General features: G+C 39.3%; 1 protein-coding gene across 1 annotated transcript in view; it reads right to left on the bottom strand.

Moving 5' to 3' along the window:
- LOC132543791 (actin-binding protein WASF2-like) overlaps window positions 1–24036 on the bottom strand; it is a 33735-nt gene extending 9699 nt beyond the window's left edge. Inside the window, exon 1 of the mRNA XM_060207314.1 lies at window positions 23946–24036. The gene's annotated coding sequence lies outside the window, so the exon portion shown is untranslated. The remainder of the gene's footprint in view (window positions 1–23945) is intronic.
- Window positions 24037–24065: the final 29 nt, after the last annotated feature.

The following is a 24065-nucleotide window of genomic DNA, read 5'->3' as shown; positions in this document are numbered from 1 at the left end:
GTTTTAGGTGCATGGCTGCCGGAAACTAAAAGGAAAAACAAGCAGTAACTATAGTGCTGATGCAGATTAATAAAAATACTACTTTGTTATTGACACATGTGTATATGATTTTAAATACATTTACTGATATACATGTACAAATACAAAGTGCTAGTTCTATTTTATTCTATTTTACTGTTATGTTCTTACAGTACTGTACAAGTAAAATCATGCATAAGTGATGTTGCCATGACCTTCAGCTTTTCTTAACCTTCCTCAGTGCTGTCCATGTCATATCAATGTAGAATGTTCAAGGGTACATATTTAATGAGTATGACTTTAAAATATTGTTGACAGGACTTGTTAGTGAGTATAATATTTGTATCACTTTCGGTATTGATTCACTAAGTTATGTGTATGAGATTGGGTGTGTATCCGCACGTGTTGTGCAATTCAATGACGAGTGTTTCACATTACATTTTTTGTTTCATATTCGTACTTAGAACTTATATCTAAGTAAACAAGAGATCCCAGAGGGATCTTGGCGCCCACCATTTGAGGATCTGTTTTCAGTTCTTGAAGATTTGTTTATTTTTTTTTTGTTTGTTACAGGTGTTGTAAATGTTCATGAACTGGTCTTCATTGAATGTACTCAATGATGGCACAAGATATTTTTATTAAGCACCAATTAGCAAATATCATTTGAAAAAGATCCCAAAGTATTATTAGATAGCAGTCAGTTACAGGTGGATAATGGACAATATGCTTGTGCTGTATTACTGTTGACATCCAAGATGGCTGCCTGTGGGCCACCTTGATTTCAAATCAGTCCAAAAAAAGGTACAATGCACAACTAGGGACCAAGGGAAACCAATATCTATGAAATATCAGAAGGATCCATCCAGTACTTCCTCAGATATAGCAGTAACAAGATTTTACTCTCAAATCACACACAGGCAGCCATCTTGATTTTGGATCAGTCCAAAAAGGTATAATGCACAACTTGGAACCAAAGGGAACCTGCATATGAAATTTGAGAAAGATCCATCCGGTACTTTCCAAGAAATAGCGGTAACAAACTTTTACATCCAAAATCCAAGATGGCCACCTGTCGGCCATCTTGAATTCGAATCAGTCCAAAAAAGGTACAATGCACAACTAGGGACCAAGGGGAAACTGCATATGAAATTTGAGAAAGATCCATCCAGTACTTTCCAAGAAATAGCAGTAACAAACTTTAACATCCAAAATCCAAGATGGCCACCTGTCGGCCATCTTGAATTTGAATCAGTCCAAAAAAGGTACAATGCACAACTAGGGACTAAGGGGAACCTGCATATGAAATTTGAGAAAGATCCATCCGGTACTTTCCAAGAAATAGCAGTAACAAACTTTTACTTCCAAAATCCAAGATGGCTGCCTGTCGGCCATCTTGAATTCGAATCAGTCCAAAAAAGGTATAATGCACAACTAGGGACCAAGGGGAAACTGCATATGAAATTTGAGAAAGATCCATCCAGTACTTTTCCAGAAATAGCGGTAACAAACTTTTACTTCCAAAATCCAAGATGGCCACCTGTCGGCCATCTTGAATGCGAATCAGTTCAAAAAAGGTACAATGCACAACTAGGGACCAAGGAGAACCTGCATATGAAATTTGAGAAAGATCCATCCGGTACTTTCCAAGAAATAGCAGTAACAAACTTTTACTTCCAAAATCCAAGATGGCTGCCTGTTGGCCATCTTGAATTCGAATCAGTCCAAAAAAGGTACAATGCACAACTAGGGACCAAGGGGAAACTGCATATGAAATTTGAGAAAGATCCATCCGGTACTTTTCCAGAAATAGCGGTAACAAACTTTTACTTCCAAAATCCAAGATGGCCACCTGTCGGCCATCTTGAATGCGAATCAGTTCAAAAAAGGTACAATGCACAACTAGGGACCAAGGAGAAACTGCATATGAAATTTGAGAAAGATCCATCCCGTACTTTTCCAGAAATAGCGGTAACAAGAATTGTTTACGGACAGACGGACGACAGACCACGGACGCAGGGCGATTTGAATAACCCACCATCTATTAGATGGTGGGCTAAAAATATCAATATTGTATAAAATTACAAAACAATTTTACTTATTTATAACTTACTCATTACTGTCAGGCCCGTGCTATGAAATACTTATCCAGTAATAGGGTCAGTCATTCATGCAAAATGTCTCCGTTCATAGAAACACGGCTGGAAACATCAGATAAGTCAAATTTTTCATTTGGTCCTGTGAACTTATCTGTGTTTCACTGTATATATACATATCAAATTATATATCTGAACATGATAATTTCTGATCAATATAACATTGTACTTTAAAATAATCTTCTGATCCACAAACCAAAGTTTTAAATGACACAATCTGATCTACAACACATTGTTTAAGTACTATTTTTCCAGTCATGTCTAAGCAGTCATCCTAAGGCAGAGCCAGGAAGTGTGGACTTCTTGTACATACCTGATATAGGTCATTAGACATACGACCTTTATAGGGAGTGCGGTCTGACTACTCAAAGTTCAAACAACTAAAAGTGGATTAAAATTTAGTAAGTAAAATCTTATGTTTACTGTGATATAGATCTTTCCACACAAACTGAATCTGACAGGACTGAAATCTTCAGAGAATTTGACAAGATGGTCATGAGGCTGGGTACACATCTGATCGCTGTTTTAGTAATTTCATTCTGTAAAGTTTAAAACATAAAAGAGTCCCAGTAAGTATGTAACCTTAAAACGACCTCACCAGTCTCCATATGTATCTGGTGTGTATTGGACTATGTGTATCTATATATGTACAGTCAGATCTGATATTATAAAGATGGAGACCTCTCCTCTGATCCAAGTGTTCCTCATCATCTCATCCTACATTTACCGGTATTTGTCATTCAAACTTGTGAGGAAGTTTTAGTAAGAATAAACTGAAAGTGAGTAAAAGTTGGTTTTCTTCAACATATAGTCAAGATACAAATGGCAAGGAGTAAAACATGTCTGCTTCTATTCTTAGAGTTGTAATGTATCATATTCAATAATGACAGATGATATAACGTTTGAGAACAGTTGTCTAGTGAATAAGGAAGTATCAACAATAAACAGCCCATAGACTTCCCTCCTACAGAGTTCAGCTGTATTACTTACGAGTGCACCTTACCATTTATCATCAAGGAGGAGCTTGAACCACTAGAGAGTTGGACAGCAGACAAATATTTATACTTTATATACAATATGTACATATCCTTTAGACTTCGTGAACTGCTCAAGGATGAAAGCTGAGATATATATATGATACACTTCATGTCCCTGGAACAACTGCCACAGTGGGACAAAAGCTAGGACATATGAGACACGATGAACTGCTCCAGAGAGTGGGACAAAAGACACTACACTTATGTCCCTGGTACACAGTAAACTGCCACAGTGGGACAAAAGCTAAGACAAAGGAGACATGATGAACTGCTCCAGAGAGTGGGACAAAAGACACTATACTTCATGTTTCTCAGACACACTACTAGAGAACTAGTAAGATGGATTAGACATGTAAATGTGATTAATGCATGTCACTCTGATATAGAGAACTGCCTCATTTAGTGGGACAAAAGACTATAGGTCCCTCAGACACAGGATACAGCCAGGATATAGCTAATGGATCGTTCAAGAAACTGGGACGATAGATACATATTAATATCCTGGACACCATGCTAGAGAACTCCCCCACAGACTGAGAAGACGTCAGTAAAATACATGTCCAACAAGGGAAGCCAAGACTGTCTACAGAAATATAGTCAGTCAGATTGATAGGGAGGAGAGGAAGCCAAGATTGTCTGTCTACAGAAATATAGAGTCAGTCAGCCTGATTGTTGTAAATACTGTAAATTTTACTGTCGACCGCTTGTAAGAAGAGTCTTTGACTCAAAGTGTTATCGACCTGAAATAAAGTCTATTATTATTATTATTATTATAGGGAGGAGAGGAAGCCAAGATTGTCTGTCTACAGAAATATAGAGTCAGTCAGCCTGATAGGGAGGAGAGGAAGCCAAGATTGTCTGTCTACAGAAATATAGAGTCAGTCAGCCTGATAGGGAGGAGAGGAAGCCAAGATTGTCTGTCTACAGAAATATAGAGTCAGTCAGCCTGATAGGGAGGGAGAGGAAGCCAAGATTGTCTGTCTACAGAAATATAGAGTCAGTCAGCCTGATAGGGAGGAGAGGAAGCCAAGATTGTCTGTCTACAGAAATATAGAGTCAGTCAGCCTGATAGGGAGGAGAGGAAGCCAAGATTGTCTGTCTACAGAAATATAGAGTCAGTCAGCCTGATAGGGAGGAGAGGAAGCCAAGATTGTCTGTCTACAGAAATATAGAGTCAGTCAGCCTGATAGGGAGGAGAGGAAGCCAAGATTGTCTGTCTACAGAAATATAAAGTCAGTCAGCCTGATAGGGAGGAGAGGAAGCCAAGATTGTCTGTCTACAGAAATATAGAGTCAGTCAGCCTGATAGGGAGGAGAGGAAGCCAAGATTGTCTGTCTACAGAAATATAGAGTCAGTCAGCCTGATAGGGAGGAGAGGAAGCCAAGATTGTCTGTCTACAGAAATATAGAGTCAGTCAGCCTGATAGGGAGGAGAGGAAGCCAAGATTGTCTGTCTACAGAAATATAGAGTCAGTCAGCCTGATAGGGAGGAGAGGAAGCCAAGATCATCTGTCTACAGAAATATAGAGTCAGTCAGCCTGATAGGGAGGAGAGGAAGCCAAGATTGTCTGTCTACAGAAATATAGAGTCAGTCAGCATGATAGGGAGGAGAGGAAGCCAAGATTGTCTGTCTACAGAAATATAGAGTCAGTCAGCCTGATAGGGAGGAGAGGAAGCCAAGATTGTCTGTCTACAGAAATATAGAGTCAGTCAGCCTGATAGGGAGGAGAGGAAGCCGAGACTGTCTGTCTACAGAAATGTAGAGAATCAGATCAGAGAATGGTACATTGTGTACCAACCTCTATCCTATCACTATAAAGTGTATACAATGTACTAAGAAGACAATTTCACACTACGCTGGCTTTAAATTGACACCCTCATAATATAAATGTTCCTATCCTGTATGCCAATACCAGGCATACAACAGCTCAATGTGTGTGTCTCATTGCCTTAATTGAACACTGAACTCACTATGACAGAAAAGTATCATTGGACTACCCCTGGTCAACAAGTGCACTGATCTCTCAAGCCAAAAGGTGGACGGGATCAATCACAGAATCAACAAATGTATAACTACCTTTTCTATAGGCAGTATTAAAGACTGTCTAATATAACCTTACACCATTAACAGCGGTTTGCTATACCAAACCCAAACCTAACAACCCTACACCATTAACAGGGGTTTGCTATACCAAACCCAAACCTAACAACCCTATATCATTAACAGCGGTTTGCTGTACCAAACCCAAACCTAACAACCCTACGTCATTAACAGCGGTTTGCTGTACCAAACCCAAACCTAACAACCCTACACCATTAACAGCGGTTTGCTGTACCAAACCCAAACCTAACAACCCTACACCATTAACAGCGGTTTGCTGTACCAAACCCAAACCTAACAACCCTACATCATTAACAGCGGTTTGATATACCAAACCCAAACCTAACAACCCTATGTCATTAACAGCGGTTTGCTATACCAAACCCAAACCTAACAACCTTATGTCATTAACAGCGGTTTGCTATACCAAACCCAAACCTAACAACCCTATATCATTAACAGCGGTTTGCTATACCAAACCCAAGCCTTACAACCCTACATTGTTAACAGTGGTTCGCTATACCAAACCCAAACCTAACAACCCTACATTGTTAACAGCGGTTTGCTATACCAAACCCAAACCTAACAACCCTACGTCATTAACAGCGGTTTGCTATACCAAACCCAAACCTAACAACCCTATATCATTAACAGCGGTTTGCTATACCAAACCAAAACCTAACAACCCTATATCATTAACAGCGGTTTGCTATACCAAACCAAAACCTAACAACCCTATATCATTAACAGCGGTTTGCTATACCAAACCCTAACCTAACAACCCTATATCATTAACAGTGGTTTGCTATACCAAACCCAAGCCTTACAACCCTACATTGTTAACAGCGGTTTGCTATACCAAACCCAAACCTAACAACCCTACACCATTAACAGCGGTTTGCTGTACCAAACCCAAGCCTTACAACCCTACGTCATTAACAGCGGTTTGCTGTACCAAACCCAAACCTAACACAATCAACCATACTGGGTATGTCTGTGACACATATCATTAATTATAACAGTAGAGTTGACACAGTGCAACAGGATGGACTACAATGTGGGAAAAAATACATATGAAAAGTTGAGAATGTATCACACTATTAAAAATTAAAAGCCAAAACAGAACTAATGAGATATAGGATTTGTTTCTAAATCTGTTATCTGTGACTATCTACCGGGCGTAAACTACCTTATCTGTACTGGTTTGTTACACATTAATCTATCCTACAATATTGAATCATTACCCTTAATCTTTAAACTTCCTTCTCCTAGTCTTTTTTTCTTGATGTCTTGGGAGTAGTAGCCAGGATCACATACATAACTGGGCGTCACCACTTACAGCTGCTGTTTGATTTAGGACGTAAATTGAGGAAACATCTCTTTGTCCTTTTGCCTTAATACAGTAATTTCATTATCTGGCATCGTGACCTAAACGTTGTTTACATTACATGTTTATTAGTAAAATATCACCAAACTTGATAATATACCTGTTACACATGAAGATAAATAACACAGATTGTAGTTAGTAAGAAAAGGCTTTATCAACACGTACCCAGTAAATACAGAACTCCTTCCGGTAATACAGCTGTTTAAATTCTACCAAGAATCTTTCTAGACCAACAACAGAACTTGACCAATCAGAAAAGTTTTAGTAGATATGATTATGATGGGATATGATGCCTGTATATGAGATCTAGTCAAGACATCATTGGACAAATATTTCTGTTATTACAGTTAAAAAGAAATCTAATAACAACATGACAAATGTGTTGTTTTTCTCTGTATCAATATGTCCTGGACATATAACGTAGAAGTACGTACATATCACAGTTGTACAGCAGCTTGCAGTCATGCAAGTATAATCATGCATGGGAAATTTGAAAATTTAAAAATAATGAATCCTTAGGAGATCTAATTAATTACCTTAAGGAAGATGTAACTTTCAGAGAATAACAAGATCTGTGTCCGATGTTGTCATGGCAACCTATACAGAACCTGTACAATTCTTAGGTCTGACCTGGAGTATGGAGGAATTTCCAGAAAACCAATAGATATGTCTGATACCACAGTAAAGTGATCACAGCGGATTCAATGTAATCCTCTTCAAGGTCAAGCAGGAGAAGTGTGTAAGGAAGAAGATAATTAGGAGATCCAGAATCATTTTATCTAATGGTGGGTCTATTATACCCAAGGCTGTCACATCATCTTCCTTTTGTAAACTCAATATTAGTTTAAAACTATTACAAACAAACCATGACATCACCTATAACATAACACTTTTCAATCTTTCATTTTGCTATATAGCACATAGATGCTCTCTTAAATGAAAATTGACAAAAATTTATAAGAAAGTAAAGCATTTTTTATATTACTTCTAGATCTTCTATACAGATTTTAAACAATATTTTGAAATAATACGACTAAATGAAAAAAATCCTGATATTTGGTACTATAGGACAGAAAAAATCGTTCTGTTTAGCCTTATTCTTAAATACATACTTAATAAGGTTATTTTAACATATTACTTGATAAAATAAGTAATTGAGAACCAGCTGGTTTTAAACAAGTACTTCAAATAAAGTTTTGTTTTTAAACTATACTATATTCAGTCTATTAAGAACTTCCTTTACAACTAGTCAAAATAACCTTCAAGTTTGAAGGGAAGAATGAGATTTTAACTTCAGGCAGAGGAAGTGAAATTGACAGTTCCTTTATAACTAGAATCAAAGTGAATCCCTCCCACGGTACCAGGGGTCACAAGCTAGAAGGAGTTTCAATATTCTTTTTACAAATCCCTGTTTTTAATTAATTGTTTTGAACCAATGGGTTTAAAACAACGAAAACATGAAAAAATCAAACCATTTTTTTGACAGATAATTGACATAAATAGATATGACACAGCGGTTGGCACTCTACTAGAACTCTTAGTGAACCAGACTAAATAGACCCTATAAATACACACATGCTTCTGATAGAAAAGAAATGCACAGAATGAAAGGCATCTGTTGTTTCAATTGAGCAAATTTACTGACGCTATTCTATGTAAGTAGGAAACATTGAAAGTGTTCTGCATTTCAGGTGAAATTACTCACACTAAAGGTATTCCAGGACATTTAAACATTGAAACAATTACACATGCTTATTATATGTCATTAGTTAATTTTCTAACCTTCCTGAAGTAACCAGGATAATATTATGGTTGCTATGTATATTAACAGTAACTTAATTAACAATAACACAATACATACAAACTTTAAAGGATATAATTTATTGACAAGTCTTTATTTTCTTCCCTCTATACAGTAAGTGTGTGAGGTATATAAGATTTACAAAACCATTAGCTGTACTAGAAGCCCAGTCTTTAACAAATGAATACACCTGTGCTGCTGATATCTTCTGTACTCCTACAGGGCTACGTCTATAAATGTAACAGACTGTATATTACAGGTATCTCATCTTTGTTATACTGTACAGCGCCATTAATTCTCAATTAAAACTGCTGTAATATCACCACTGTCTACTAGAGAGCTCTGCTACATTATCACTAATATATTCTTAACAGCCTATCAACACAGAAAATGTATTTAGGACCAATGGTGGAACATTGTTAGCTGATATGTAATAAAGTAACACAGGTGATGATAGAAGATACCCGCACAGCTGTAGATTTGTTTAACAACATACATCTGTACTGATAGTTGTCAGAAGACATCATACATCTGTACTGATAGTTGTCAGAAGACAACATACATCTGTACTGATAGTTGTCAGAAGACAACATACATCTGTACTGATAGTTGTCAGAAGACAACATACATCTGTACTGATAGTTGTCAGAAGACATCATACATCTGTACTGATAGTTGTCAGAAGACATCATACATCTGTACTGATAGTTACTGATAGTTGTAAGAAGACATCATACATCTGTACTGATAGTTGTCAGAAGACAACATACACCTGTACTGATAGTTGTCAGAAGACAACATACATCTGTACTGATAGTTGTCAGAAGACAACATACATCTGTACTGATAGTTGTCAGAAGACATCATACATCTGTACTGATAGTTGTCAGAAGACATCATACATCTGTACTGATAGTTGTCAGAAGACAACATACATCTGTACTGATAGTTGTCAGAAGACAACATACATCTGTACTGATAGTTGTCAGAAGACAACATACATCTGTACTGATAGTTGTAAGAAGACATCATACATCTGTACTGATAGTTGTCAGAAGACAACATACATCTGCATTGATAGTTGTCAGAAGACAACATACATTAGCAGACAATTCAGACTAAGGGAGAAAACCAGAAATCTTGTCAACTGTTTGTATCAGTATAGATGACTGTGTACTTGATGGAAAATATGGATTATTACTACTGACATTCAATAACACTGCAACCTTATGTGGGACACAAAATCTGAATGAGACATACGTAGGACACTTCAGTGGGACAAGGAAGAGTCCTTTGGTACAGAATTCTTAATGAGACAGAAGACACATTCCATGGGACAAGATATAGCTCTATAGAGAAGGAGACGTATCAATGATTTGTAGGACTAGGAAAAAGCCAGTGGGACGGTGAACAAACAATACATAGTATAACGAGAGAATACAAGGAAAAGTAAAGTTGTTAGATGTAAAAAGTCCATCCCATAACAGATACTGGGAAGCTCAGTGGGGACAGGAAAATTTTAATCAATGTCAGGATATTGTCATCAGTTAGGAAACTTTGAATGATTCTAACTAGAGAAATTGGTCATGTACACAAACTTGGTACATAGAATGCAATCAAGTCTATAAAACCATTTCCTCTATGTAAGCATGATATTATCACAAAACCTACTTAGATGAGATGTATACACAAAAGGTACCACAAATCTCTCATGGAGAATACTTAAGGTTTCCATAGAATTTATGTTAGCACATCCAGACAGCAGTCAATGAATTTTCCGTATAAAGAGCGGTAAATACAATGACAGTTCAAGAAAAAAAATCACGTTTACTGAAAAACTGCATTAAAAAATCTATCCCAGACCAATTCATTTAGGATGATGACTAAACTTGGCGAGTGTACATCAAGACTTTTCCTACATACTAATACATAGTACAAATGTAGATAGATCAACTCCTTTATTTCTTGCTCTGTCAGTACAAAATACACAAAGTATATTATAGCACCACAGGCACAAGAAAAAATTGCACACGAGAGCATAAAACTACCCATAATCTTGGTATTTTCTGTTTTAGATAGCTCTGTGATAGGGATGTGTCTGCAGGCCCTATCTGACTACCACATAGAGTGGAGGTGTCTGGTGTAGTGGCTGGGTCTGTCTCAACATAACGGCTGGTTCTGTGTGACTAAATCACACAGTGAGGAGGTGTGACTTAATCACATAGAGAGGAAGGGTGACTTAATAACATAGAGAGGAGGTGTGACTGGTTCTGTGTAATTTAGGTGTGACTGGTCCTGTGTGACTTAATCACATAGTGAGTAGGTGTGACTTAATCACATAGAGAGGAGGTGTGACTGGTTCTGTGTGACTAAATCACATGGAAAAGAGGTGTGACAGGTCCTGTGTGACTAAATCACACAGAGAAGAGGTGTGACTGGTCCTGTGTGACTAAATCACACAGAGAAGAGGTGTGACTGGTCCTGTGTGACTAAATCACATAGAAAAGAGGTTTGAATGGTCCTGTGTGACTTAATCACACAGAGAAGAGGTTTGAATGGTCCTGTGTGACTTAATCACACAGAGAAGAGGTTTGAATGGTCCTGTGTGACTTAATCACACAGAGAAGAGGTTTGAATGGTCCTGTGTGACTAAATCACACAGAGAAGAGGTTCGAATGGTCCTGTGTGACTTAATCACACAGAGAAGAGGTTCGAATGGTCCTGTGTGACTTAATCACACAGAGAAGAGGTTTGAAAGGTCTTGTGTGACTTAATCACACAGAGAAGAAGTTTGAATGGTCCTGTGTGACTAAATCACTCAGAGAAGAGGTTTGAATGGTCCTGTGTGACTAAATCACACAGAGAAGAGGTTTGACTGGTCCTGTGTGACTTAATCACACAGAGAAGAGGTGTGACTGGTCCTGTGTGACTTAATCACACAGAGAAGAGGTTTGAATGGTCCTGTGTGACTTAATCACACAGAGAAGAGGTTTGACTGGTCCTGTGTGACTTAATCACACAGAGAAGAGGTTTGAATGGTCCTGTGTGACTTAATCACAAAGAGAAGAGGTTTGAATGGTCCTGTGTGACTAAATCACACAGAAAAGAGGTGTGACTGGTTCTTTGTGACTAAATCACAAGAGGTGTAGCTGGTTACTTAATCAGAATTGTTGGACAGATCACAGATACATGTTGAATCCAGACAAAAGAAAACATGAATACAGAAATCTACAATGGAGATTGAGAAAACCATGTACACACAAAAATATCGAGCAAAGCAACAACTTCAGTAGTGGCACATGTTCACAAATGATGTGCATTTATATCATTGATACAGTAAAATAGTACACAGATTCTCAGTAGTCAACAGATGTAAGTGTTACTGTTTATAGGTTTCCATTTTTGTTTTACCGTCATTTACGCACAATCACCAGGATCATGAATGACAGAGCAGTCATTTACTTTGCTGTCTGTCCCAAAGGTATAACAATGTAATCCCAGTCATGCTCATAGGCAGATAAAATCAATTCACTCTTATTGAAGTTGTATCACAAACCTGTATCCCCTCTGACAACTAGCCTATTTCACCTCAGACTACCAGCCTACTTCATGTATGACCAACCGCATACTGTATCCTCTCCGCCCACAAACCGAATTCAGCTACAACCACCAGCCAACTGTATCCCCACTGACTACAAGCCTATTTCACCTACAGCCACCAGTCACCAGTCAACTGCATCCCCTCCAACCACCAGCCTATTTTACCTACAGCCACCAGCTAACTGTATCCCCTCTGACTACAAGCCTATTTCACCTACAGCCACCAGCCAGCTGTATCCCCTCTGACCACCAGCCTATTTCACCCACAGCCACCAGCCAACGGTATCCCCTCCGCCCACCAGCCTATTTCACCCACAGCCACCAGCCAACTGTATCCCCTCTGACCACCAGCCTATTTCGCCCACAGCCACAGCCAACGATATCCCCTCTAACCACCAGCCTATTTCACCCACAGCCACCAGCCAACGGCATCCCCTCCGACCACCAGCCTATTTCACCCACAGCCACCAGCCAACGATATCCCCTCTAACCACCAGCCTATTTCACCCACAGCCACCAGCCAACGGCATCCCCTCCGACCACCAGCCTATTTCACCCACAGCCACCAGCCAACGGTATCCCCTCTGACCACCAGCCTATTCACCCACAGCCACCAGCCAACTGTATCCCCTCTGACCACCAGCCTATTTCACACACAGCCACCAGCCAACGGTATTCCCTTTGACCACCAGCCTATTTCACCCACAGCTACCAGCCAATGGTATCCCCTCTGACCACCAGCCTATTTCACCCACAGCCACCAGTCAATGGCATCCCCTCTGACCACCAGCCTATTTCACCTACAGCCACCAGCCAATGGTATCCCCTCTGACCACCAGCCTATTTCACACACAGCCACCAGCCAACGGTATTCCCTTTGACCACCAGCCTATTTCACCCACAGCTACCAGCCAATGGTATCCCCTCTGACCACCAGCCTATTTCACCCACAGCCACCAGTCAATGGCATCCCCTCTGACCACCAGCCTATTTCACCTACAGCCACCAGCCAATGGTATTCCCTCTGACCACCAGCCTATTTTACCCACAGCCACCAGTCAATGGCATCCACTCTGACCACCAGCCTATTTCACACGCAGCCACCAGCCAACGGTATTCCCTTTGACCACCAGCCTATTTCACCCACAGCTACCAGCCAATGGTATCCCCTCTGACCACCAGCCTATTTCACCCACAGCCACCAGTCAATGGCATCCCCTCTGACCACCAGCCTATTTCACCTACAGCCACCAGCCAATGGTATTCCCTCTGACCACCAGCCTATTTCACCCACAGCCACCAGCCAACGATATCCCCTCTAACCACCAGCCTATTTCACCCACAGCCACCAGCCAACGGCATCCCCTCCGACCACCAGCCTATTTCACCCACAGCCACCAGCCAACTGTATCCCCTCTGACCACCAGCCTATTTCACACACAGCCACCAGCCAACGGTATTCCCTTTGACCACCAGCCTATTTCACCCACAGCTACCAGCCAATGGTATCCCCTCTGACCACCAGCCTATTTCACCCACAGCCACCAGTCAATGGCATCCCCTCTGACCACCAGCCTATTTCACCTACAGCCACCAGCCAATGGTATTCCCTCTGACCACCAGCCTATTTCACCCACAGCCACCAGTCAATGGCATCCCCTCTGACCACCAGCCTATTTCACACGCAGCCACCAGCCAACGGTATTCCCTTTGACCACCAGCCTATTTCACCCACAGCTACCAGCCAATGGTATCCCCTCTGACCACCAGCCTATTTCACCCACAGCCACCAGTCAATGGCATCCCCTCTGACCACCAGCCTATTTCACCTACAGCCACCAGCCAATGGTATTCCCTCTGACCACCAACCTTTTTCACCCTCAGCCACCAGCCAATGGTATCCCCTCTGACCACCAGACTATTTCACCCATAGCTACCAGCCAACTGTATCCGCTCTGACTACCTGCCTATTTTATCTCTGACTGTCAATTACATTATCACCTCCAACCACTAACCTGCATCAACTCAGATTACCAGCCTATTTCAACCCTGACCATCAACTAGCTAATAACTCCCAACCACCAACCTGTATAACATCTGACTATCAATCTTCATCACCTCGAACCACCAACAAGTATCATCTCAGATCACCTATTTCAACTCCAAATATCTACTAGATTATCACCTTCAACTACCAGACTATAACACTTTCCAGCCTGTATAATCTCCAACTATCAGCTTGTATCAACTCTAACCACCAGCCTATTTCAACTCTTTTTCATTTAACTTTATTTGTTATACAACAAATGTGAAACACATTTTCCCAACTTATATTAATCACTCTTGTTGACCTGGATGGAAGAGCATGAGTGGTCTTAACTTGGGAGGAAAACAAGAGTACCCTGGGAAAACTCACTTGTTCAGGCAGGTGACCACATACCTTTTCACATACAATCCGGGAATTAAACCCCTCCCCAAGCTAGGTGAAAGGCAAGTGTGTTCAGGCAGGTGACCCAATACCTTTTCACATACAATCCGGGAATCAAACCCCTCCCCCGGCTAGGTGAAAGGCAAGTGTGTTACCAATGCTCCACCTTACCACCCTATTTCAACTCTGACCATCAGCCTATTTCCCCTCTGCCAACTTGCCTGTATTACTTCTGACCACCAATAATGTTCATTTCAACAAGAAAACAAAACCTTCCTGTAAAAATTATTTATTGCTTTTCTGAAAAATAAAGTAAAATATTCACATATGCCGTGTGGAAATCCTAGATGTGATTCCTCAATAGTCAGTGTGATATTTAAATTTTGCAAAAGGTAATGTCAGTTGATGTTGTTGAAGGAGCCATATATTGATAGATCACTGATATTGTAATTTTATAAATATATATACAACAAACTGGATTTACACATACAGAGACACACACAAGGTCACGTAGAGCCTGAAGCAAGATGTGTTTAAAATATGCCTGCCAACCTTTGAAATGTCAGATTCTCTCCACAACTAAAGCCACCTAGCTCTGTAGGAGACTCAGCATTACTTAAACATATCTCCAATTAAGGCTTTACCTAATGACAACAACTACTGAGTTAATGCTGACACCCTGGGACATATTCTTCCTACCTCAGGCCATAAAGCTTTCCCTGCCTAGGAGAAAATCTACAAGCATCCTATATATAAGCTCCCTGCCTCAGAGAAAATCTACAAGCATCCTATATATAAGCTCATTGCCTCGGAGAAAATCTACAAGCAGCCTATATATAAGCTCCCTGCCTCGGAGAAAATCTACAAGCATCCTATATATAAGCTCCCTGTCTAGGAGAAAATCTACAAGCAGCCTATATATAAGCTCCCTGCCTCGGAGAAAATCTACAAGCATCCTATATATAAGCTCCCTGCCTTGGAGAAAATCTACAAGCAGCCTATATATAAGCTCCCTGCCTCGGAGAAAATCTACAAGCATCCTATATATAAGCTTCCTGCCTAGGAGAAAATCTACAAGCATCCTATATATAAGCTCCCTGCCTAGGAGAAAATCTACAAGCATCCTATATATAAGCTCCCTGCCCAGGAGAAAATCTACAAGCAGCCTATATATAAGCTCCCTGCCTAGGAGAAAATCTACAAGCATCCTATATATAAGCTCCCTGCCCAGGAGAAAATCTACAAGCATCCTATATATAAGCTCCCTGCCCAGGAGAAAATCTACAAGCAGCCTATATATAAGCTCCCTGCCTAGGAGAAAATCTACAAGCATCCTATATATAAGCTCCCTGCCGAGGAGAAAATCTACAAGCAGCCTATATATAAGCTCTCTGCCTAGGAGAAAATCTACAAGCATCCTATATATAAGCTCCCTGCCCAGGAGAAAATCTACAAGCAGCCTATATATAAGCTCTCTGCCTTGGAGAAAATCTACAAGCATCCTATATATAAGCTCCCTGCCCAGGAGAAAATCTACAAGCATCCTAAAAGCTCCCCATCCAGGGTAGAATCTGCAAGCATCCTAAAAGCTCCCCAACAATGGTAGAATCCACTAGAATCCAATAAAGTCTCAACCTGAAGTCAAATCTATAAGCCTCATCTATGTTCCATACCCAGGGTAGAGAAAACCAGTCTCCTATATGCTCCCTGAAGCCCAGGATAGAATCTGCAAGCATTCAATAAGGTGCTCACTCAGTGTAGAATCTGCTAGCCTTTGATAAGCTGCCTGCCCAGCTGAGAATCTGCTAGTCTTTGATAAGCTGCCTGCCCAGCTTAGAATCTGCTAGCCTTTGATAAGTTGCACGCCCAGGGTAGAATCTGCTAGCTTTTGATAAGCTGCCTGCCCAGCTTAGAATCTGCTAGCCTTTGATAAGTTGCACGCCCAGGGTAGAATCTGCTAGCTTTTGATAAGCTGCCTGCCCAGCTTAGAATCTGCTAGCCTTTGATAAGTTGCACGCCCAGGGTAGAATCTGCTAGTCTTTGATAAGCTGCCTGCCCAGCTTAGAATCTGCTAGCCTTTGATAAGTTGCCTGCCCAGCTTAGAATCTGCTAGCCTTTGATAAGTTGCACGCCCAGGGTAGAATCTGCTAGTCTTTGATAAGTTGCCTGCCCAGGGTAGAATCTGCTAGCTTTTGATAAGTTGCACGCCCAGGGTAGAATCTGCTAGCCTTTGATAAGTTGCCTGCCCAGCTTAGAATCTGCTAGCCTTTGATAAGTTGCCTGCCCAGCTTAGAATCTGCTAGCCTTTGATAAGTTGCACGCCCAGCTTAGAATCTGCTAGCCTTTATAAGTTGCCTGCCCAGCTTAGAATCTGCTAGCCTTTGATAAGTTGCACGCCCAGGGTAGAATCTGCTAGTCTTTGATAAGTTGCACGCCCAGGGTAGAATCTGCTAGCTTTTGATAAGTTGCACGCCCAGGGTAGAATCTGCTAGCCTTTGATAAGTTGCACGCCCAGGGTAGAATCTGCTAGCTTTTGATAAGCTGCTCCCAGGGTAGAATCTGCTAGCCTTTGGTAAGCTCCCTGCCCAAGGTAGAATCTGCTAGCCTTTGATAAGGTGCCCGCCCTGGGTAGAATCTGCTAGTCTTCGATAAGCTGCCCACCCAGGGTAGAATCTGCTAGCCTTTGATAAGCTGCCCACCCAGGGTAGAATCTGCTAGCCTTCAATAAGCTGCCCACCCAGGGTAGAATCTTCTAGCCTTCAATAAGGAGCCCATTGACAGGTCTCCTATAATTCCAGTATGGATGACCACACAAGGCAACCTTATCCTGTGACAGATGGGCAGATCAATGACAATGTGTAGATAGGGACACATGGAACAGGCTTCCCTCTCCTGTACACCATCTCTATACTACAATTAACAGTGTTACTTAGCCATTGTGCATGTTTATGTACAGAGTCTAAAATTTCTGAAGATCAATCATCTAGCATTCATTATTTATTGATCACGAAAACTGAATCCTAAACCACTACAGTAAAATTACAAAACAAATTTATAAATTAATATTTTTTCGATAAAGAAACAAACTAAACTGTAAACATCAGTAAAAAATCATATCAATAACATCAACATAAAGTACAAATGTAAGCATGAAAGGGTTACATAATCATCATAATCTATAAATAGCAACACCAGTCTACAAAATATATGAAATGGATACAAGACCTGGAAATTAAATTTTATCAGGTCATGTTTAGTTTTACTCACTAGATCTGAAATGTAGCCATTGGCAACACAGTGTAATTCTTCTAAGTAAATTCACTTTGTTCTAATATAAAGTGATAAACCTTGTGTGAGTGACTGAATTGTTCTTTCTCTAGAGACTTCTGATCAATGGCCATTTTTATGAATTACCCAGTAATTGGACAGAAAACTGATGTATCTGCAGCCCATACAATACCCCACTGCACTTAATGATCCACACTAGGATGTAGTTATTACACTAACCTTTTCTTCAATTATAATATGTTACAGTAAAGCCAAGGATCCAGAATACATATTGTACTACAGTGTAATCCTCACAATATTACATACAAGATATTGTCTGTAGAGTACACCACAACACACACAGTGTACAGTATATAACACAGACAAAAAATATGTTGTTTGTAGTGTACATCACAACACACACACAGTGTACACTATATAACACAGACTAAAAATATGTTGTCTGTAGTGTACATCACAACACACACAGTGTACACTATATAACACAGACAACAAATATGTTGTTCACCACAACACACACACAGTGTGCACTATATAACAGACAAAAAATATGTTGTCTGTGGTATACACCACAACACACACAGTGTACACTTTATAACACAAGACAAAAATTATGTTGTCTGTAGTGTACATCACAATACACACACAGTGTACACTATATAACACAGACAAAAAATATGTTGTACACCACAACATACAGTGTACACTTTATAACACAGACGAAAAATATGTTGCCTGTAGTGTACACCACAACACAGACACAGTGTACACTATATAACACAGACAAAAAATATGTTGTCTGTGGTATACACCACAACACACACAGTGTACACTATATAACACAGACAACAAAATATGTTGTCTGTAGAGTACACCACAACACAGACAAAGTGTACACTATATAACATAGACAACAAAATATGTTGTACACCACAGACAGTGTACACTTTATAACACAGACAACAAAATATTTGTCTGTAGAGTACACCACAACACAGACACAGTGTACACTATATAACACAGACAACAAAATATTATTGTCTGTAGTGTACACCACAACACAGACACAGTGTACTCTATATAACGCAGACAACAAAATATGTCTGTAGTATGTGTGCCACGTAATTATGAATGTTAAAGCAATGAAAGAAGCTGTTAATAGTGTTATGGCCACATACTAAGACTACCAGTAAAAACGATGTACATAAATCTTTAAAAAAAACTGAAATTCTGGTATGAATTTTGTATAAATACACATGTAATGTATATGTACATTAGATAGAGAAATCGTGTTAAGAGTTTTGTACCATTATAGATGGTGGTAAACAGTTAGTGTTCTACATGTGTTTGTAACCATTTATTAAATTCATCTGATATTGATTGGAATCAAAGAAAAGACCAGACATGTGTACATTTACATACATCCTTGTTGATTGCCAATAAGCCTCCCTAGATTAAATAGTGACACAGATTGTTAGTCCTTAAACAGGGCTGTTTCAGTGAACTGTTTCTGTACTAACACATGTAACCACAGCTGTAGTGATAACAGTTTCATACATATCTTTGTTACTAAAGTGAAAATAATCTTTAAAATATTTGGCAGAATACAATAAGAAAAAATTATCAAAATATTGTGTTTCAATGCTCTTCTGTTAAAAAAAGAATGCCAAACTAGATGTTCAAAGGGGGAAAAATTGGAAATCCCTACTACAAATTATTAAATACCACTGCTACAGGCAAGCAAATGAAGGTTAAGGAATTTATAATTACTGCAACAGATATCTCCCCCCACCCCCCACCCACTAGTGCTGCAAACAAATAACATCATTTCAGATTTGACTTCCAGAAGATGAGAATTTCTGCAGATGTAACTTTCTGGTGACTCTCTGCAGATGTTCTTGTTGGTGTGACTGTTATCTGTCCTGTTATACATTGAGGCAGATTTCCACTAGACATGACTTCCTGTTGGTGTGACTGTTATCTGTCCTGTTATACAATGAGACAGACTTCCTATAGACCGGACTTCCTGTTGGTGTGAATGTTATCTGTCCTGTTTTACACTGCGGTAGACTTCCTATAGGCATGACTTCCTGTTGGTGTGAATGTTATCTGGCCTGTTTTACACTGGGGTAGACTTCCTATAGGCATGACTTCCTGTTGGTGTGACTGTTATCTGTCCTGTTATACAATGAGACAGACTTCCTATAGACCGGACTTCCTGTTGGTGTGACTGTTATCTGTCCTGTTTTACACTGCGGTAGACTTCCTATAGGCATGACTTCCTGTTGGTGTGACTGTTATCTGTCCTGTTATACAATGAGACAGACTTCCTATAGACCGGACTTTCTGTTGGTGTGACTGTTATCTGTCCTGTTTTACACTGCAGTAGACTTCCTATAGGCATGACTTTCTGTTGGTGTGACTGTTATCTGTCCTGTTTTACACTGGGGTAGACTTCCTATAGGCATGACTTCCTGTTTGTGTGACTGTTGTCTGTCCTGTTTTACACTGGGGTAGACTTCCTATAGGCATGACTTCCTGTTGGTGTGACTGTTGTCTGTCCTGTTATACACCGAGGCAGATTTCCTATAGACCTGACTTCCTGTTAGTTGGAATGTTCTATGTCCTGTTATACAGTGAACCAGACATCCTATAGGCATGACTTCCCGTTGTTGTGGATGTTATATGTCCTGTTATACAATGAGGTAGACTTCCTGTAAACATTACTTTATGTTGGTGTGCCTTTCTCTCTACAGTTGACTTTCTGTAGTTGTAACTTCCCGTAGTTGTGGATGTTATATGTCCTGTTATACAATGAGGTAGACTTCCTGTAAACATTACTTTCTGTTGGTGTGCCTTTCTATCTACAGTTGTGACTTTTTGTAGGTGTAACTTATAACTGATGTGACTTTCTGTAGTTGTGACTTCCTGTTGATGTGAATTTCTGTAGGTGTGACTTCCTGTTGATGTGAATTTCTGTAGGTGTGACTTCCTGTTGATGTGAATTTCTGTATGTGTGACTTCCTGTTGATGTGAATTTCTGTAGGTTTGACTTCCTGTTGATGTGAATTTCAGTAGGTGTGACTTCCTGTTGGTGTGACTTTCTGTAGGTGTGAATTTCTGTAGGTGTGAGTTTCTGTAGTTGTGACTTCCTGTTGATGTGAATTTCTGTAGGTTTGACTTCCTGTTGATGTGACTTTCTGTAGGTGTGAGTTCCTGCTGATGTGACTTTCTGTAGTTGTGACTTTCTGTTAGTGTGACTTCCTGTAGGTGTGACTTCCTGTAGGTGTGACTTTCTGTAGGTGTGACTTCCTGTTGATGTGAATTTCTGTAAGTTTGACATCCTACTAAAGCGACTTCCTGTGATGCCCTGTTGGTGTGACCCAAGCAGGGCTATGTTAATATATTATGATCTTCTGCTTGATCTCATTAACAAGTCTATGTTATATGACTATTATGATTGTCTTATAAACTGAATGCAAAGACGGATGTGGTAATTTCACAATATATGTACATTTTATACACAGATGAACTTCAGAAAGTCCAGTAGTGACTTTGTATCTATACAAATGTAGAAATAGGGACATTTTTTAGCTAGCTTTGTCATTGAATGTACCACTGAAAGGAAGAGTAACACATGTAGAAACAGTTGTGTATGAGAACCCAATGGTTTGTTTATCACATATATCACCAGTGGTGTCCCTGTAAGTGGTGTTCCTGATCCATTGTTGTACCACAACATTTTCAGCCAGACATGTACGTATGTTACAGCACACAGATTACACTATCTATATAGGGCAATTATCATTCTATAGGAACAGTGAAATACTTCTTTGAACTCTCATTTGAGATAATTGATCAGGTAAATAATACACTTGTGATAACCTAAACAACTAAAGTGAAAATGTAACAGTGTGTGTGCCATTAAATAAAGGCACATTTCTGAGCATGCAATTTCTTTATAAGGAATTCATATTAAAATATAAGTATATTCCTCCACTGAATCATAGGAGAATGATTAATTGATAAAGAGGCGAGATTATAAATCAAATAAATAAATTATAAATGTATTTATACCTGTACCATATCTAATGATTTAATATGTCACAGACCATGGTCTAATACATCATGCTTCAGTGAAAAAGTCTGTATATCTATTGCAAAGGAATAACTGGCAGTTTATACAGATAAAACTATTCTTCCACAGTAACCATGTTCCTTATCACTCACTATAATAACTATCTAATGTCTAGTTTCGAGTCACATATGTTAAAAGCTTTTTGGAAAAGCTGATTGATTTTATGGAAGAGGTCTCAGCTGGACCAAGACTCTCTTGTCAATATTGAGTTCATTCATTCCATAATCAATTAACATCCATATGAAGTAACTGAACACAAAAATAGCAAATACACACAAGACTAATGGTCAGAAGTATCACCAAAGAATCCACCCCTCCTCCACTCCCAAAAGATGGATTTAAAAAAAAACACACAAAAAAAACAAACAAGAAAAAAAAGGAGAAAAATTATCAGAATTTTCAGTGTTTTAGTTGTCAATATTAAAATTTTTATTTTAATTTTTGTAAATCCTTAGTGATTTTAGGATAAGTGGAAGGAAATTAATAGTCAAGTGGTCTCTATCAAATTTACTTCCTACACTTTGAATCTGTATAGAGTCCCTCAACCTTAATCATCCATATACATACTAAGGTATTGAGTATGAATTTCTTGTACCTTTATCAAGGAAAGTAATAACAGTTTCATGATTGCCATATATTTGGTTATCATTACTTAAAGTTGACTTGTTAATTCAGAAAGTCTTATTCAAATCTGAATAAACATCCTAATAAAACCATGATGTATGCTGAAACTATCATTGTAACAATACCTCAAGAATGAAGGTGGTGCCAACAGAAGAATACCATGGTAATGCCATAAATAGCTTCATAACACCTGTAAAGGCATGAGACCTGTCTCTAGCTGGATGTGAATTATACATTTTATCAAATAATAATTCTATATTAATCCACGATAAGTTGCATGATTTTGTTTGTGTATGTGTAATGTATGGTACGTTACAAATGTCAAGAGCAAGAAACAAATTTTACACCATGTGACCAGACACAGTCTCTGGCTTGATAACCTTTGGTTCAAATAACCCAGTTTAATAAGCATACTGGGCATCCAGTGTGATAATCCATGGGCTCTGACCAAAGAAGCATGCTCCCTCAATTGAGCAGTGGATACTGAATTAGCATCATATAAATGTCACATCCATCCACTCCTTTATCAATGGAACAAATAGTGTATGATACACTGATGTAATTATTTTTATCAGAACCCTTCTTTTGGAAAGAAACTATCCTTCTGAAAAGAAGGTGTGCTTCCACAGTGAGATTTAACATAGATAGGAAAGCAAATAGGCCAACCAATGGTCTCTACCTGTTCAAAGGTTCATATACACCAGCAACTTGGGTTACATAAACAATGCAATATTTGAGATTGGCACGCCTCAATGGGGAGTGTTTACATGTTTTAAATGCCTGTATCAATTAACAAATTTTATTATTACTAATGACATGAAAACAAGGAACCTGTGACAGTTTTATCTACAATCTATGTAAATATTAGTCAGCTTTACTATTCAAGAACATCATGAAAACTAATGACACATGTTTAACTATACTGCCATATGTATATGTTAAATAACGTTTATATATTACCCGACAGTTGTTATTCCTTCAGCTGTTTACTGAAGCAGAGCAAAGTTGTTCTCCAGTACCCAACACAGACACAGGTCACAGGAATGAATCATAGCTCTGCCTCTCTGTGACCTATATAAACACTGCACGGCAACTGTACAAGTCTTCCTCAGTTTCCCTTACTATATTAGCAGAATGAAATTATAGTTTTACATGTGTAGAAGCGCCTGTGCATGTTTAATTGTGTAAATCGTGTGTGACCTACATTACAATGTGATGTCATGAAGTGGCTAAGTTTGACAGTTCGTTCCGAGCCCGTGTGTACTGGGCACACCCCGGTAGTAGTGTTGATGCTTATTGAGTCTCGACACCCATAACAATCGGTGCAACTAATATTTCTAATACAATTTTGTATAAGTGAGTTGTACTTACCACCATGCATGTATTTTCCTGTCACATCCTTGGGTTTATTTACAAATACAATAGTGCGTTTTCGGGAAGTTAGCATAAAATGGCGATATTGAGATCTCGTGAAATTCCATTCCCGACGAG

Source organism: Ylistrum balloti, unplaced genomic scaffold (assembly GCF_031769215.1).
Source record: "Ylistrum balloti isolate Yb309-2 unplaced genomic scaffold, AGI_CSIRO_Ybal_v1 Utg369764, whole genome shotgun sequence".
Classification (NCBI taxonomy): Eukaryota; Metazoa; Mollusca; class Bivalvia; order Pectinida; family Pectinidae; genus Ylistrum; species Ylistrum balloti.
This window is presented reverse-complemented; position numbering and strand designations above follow the sequence as displayed.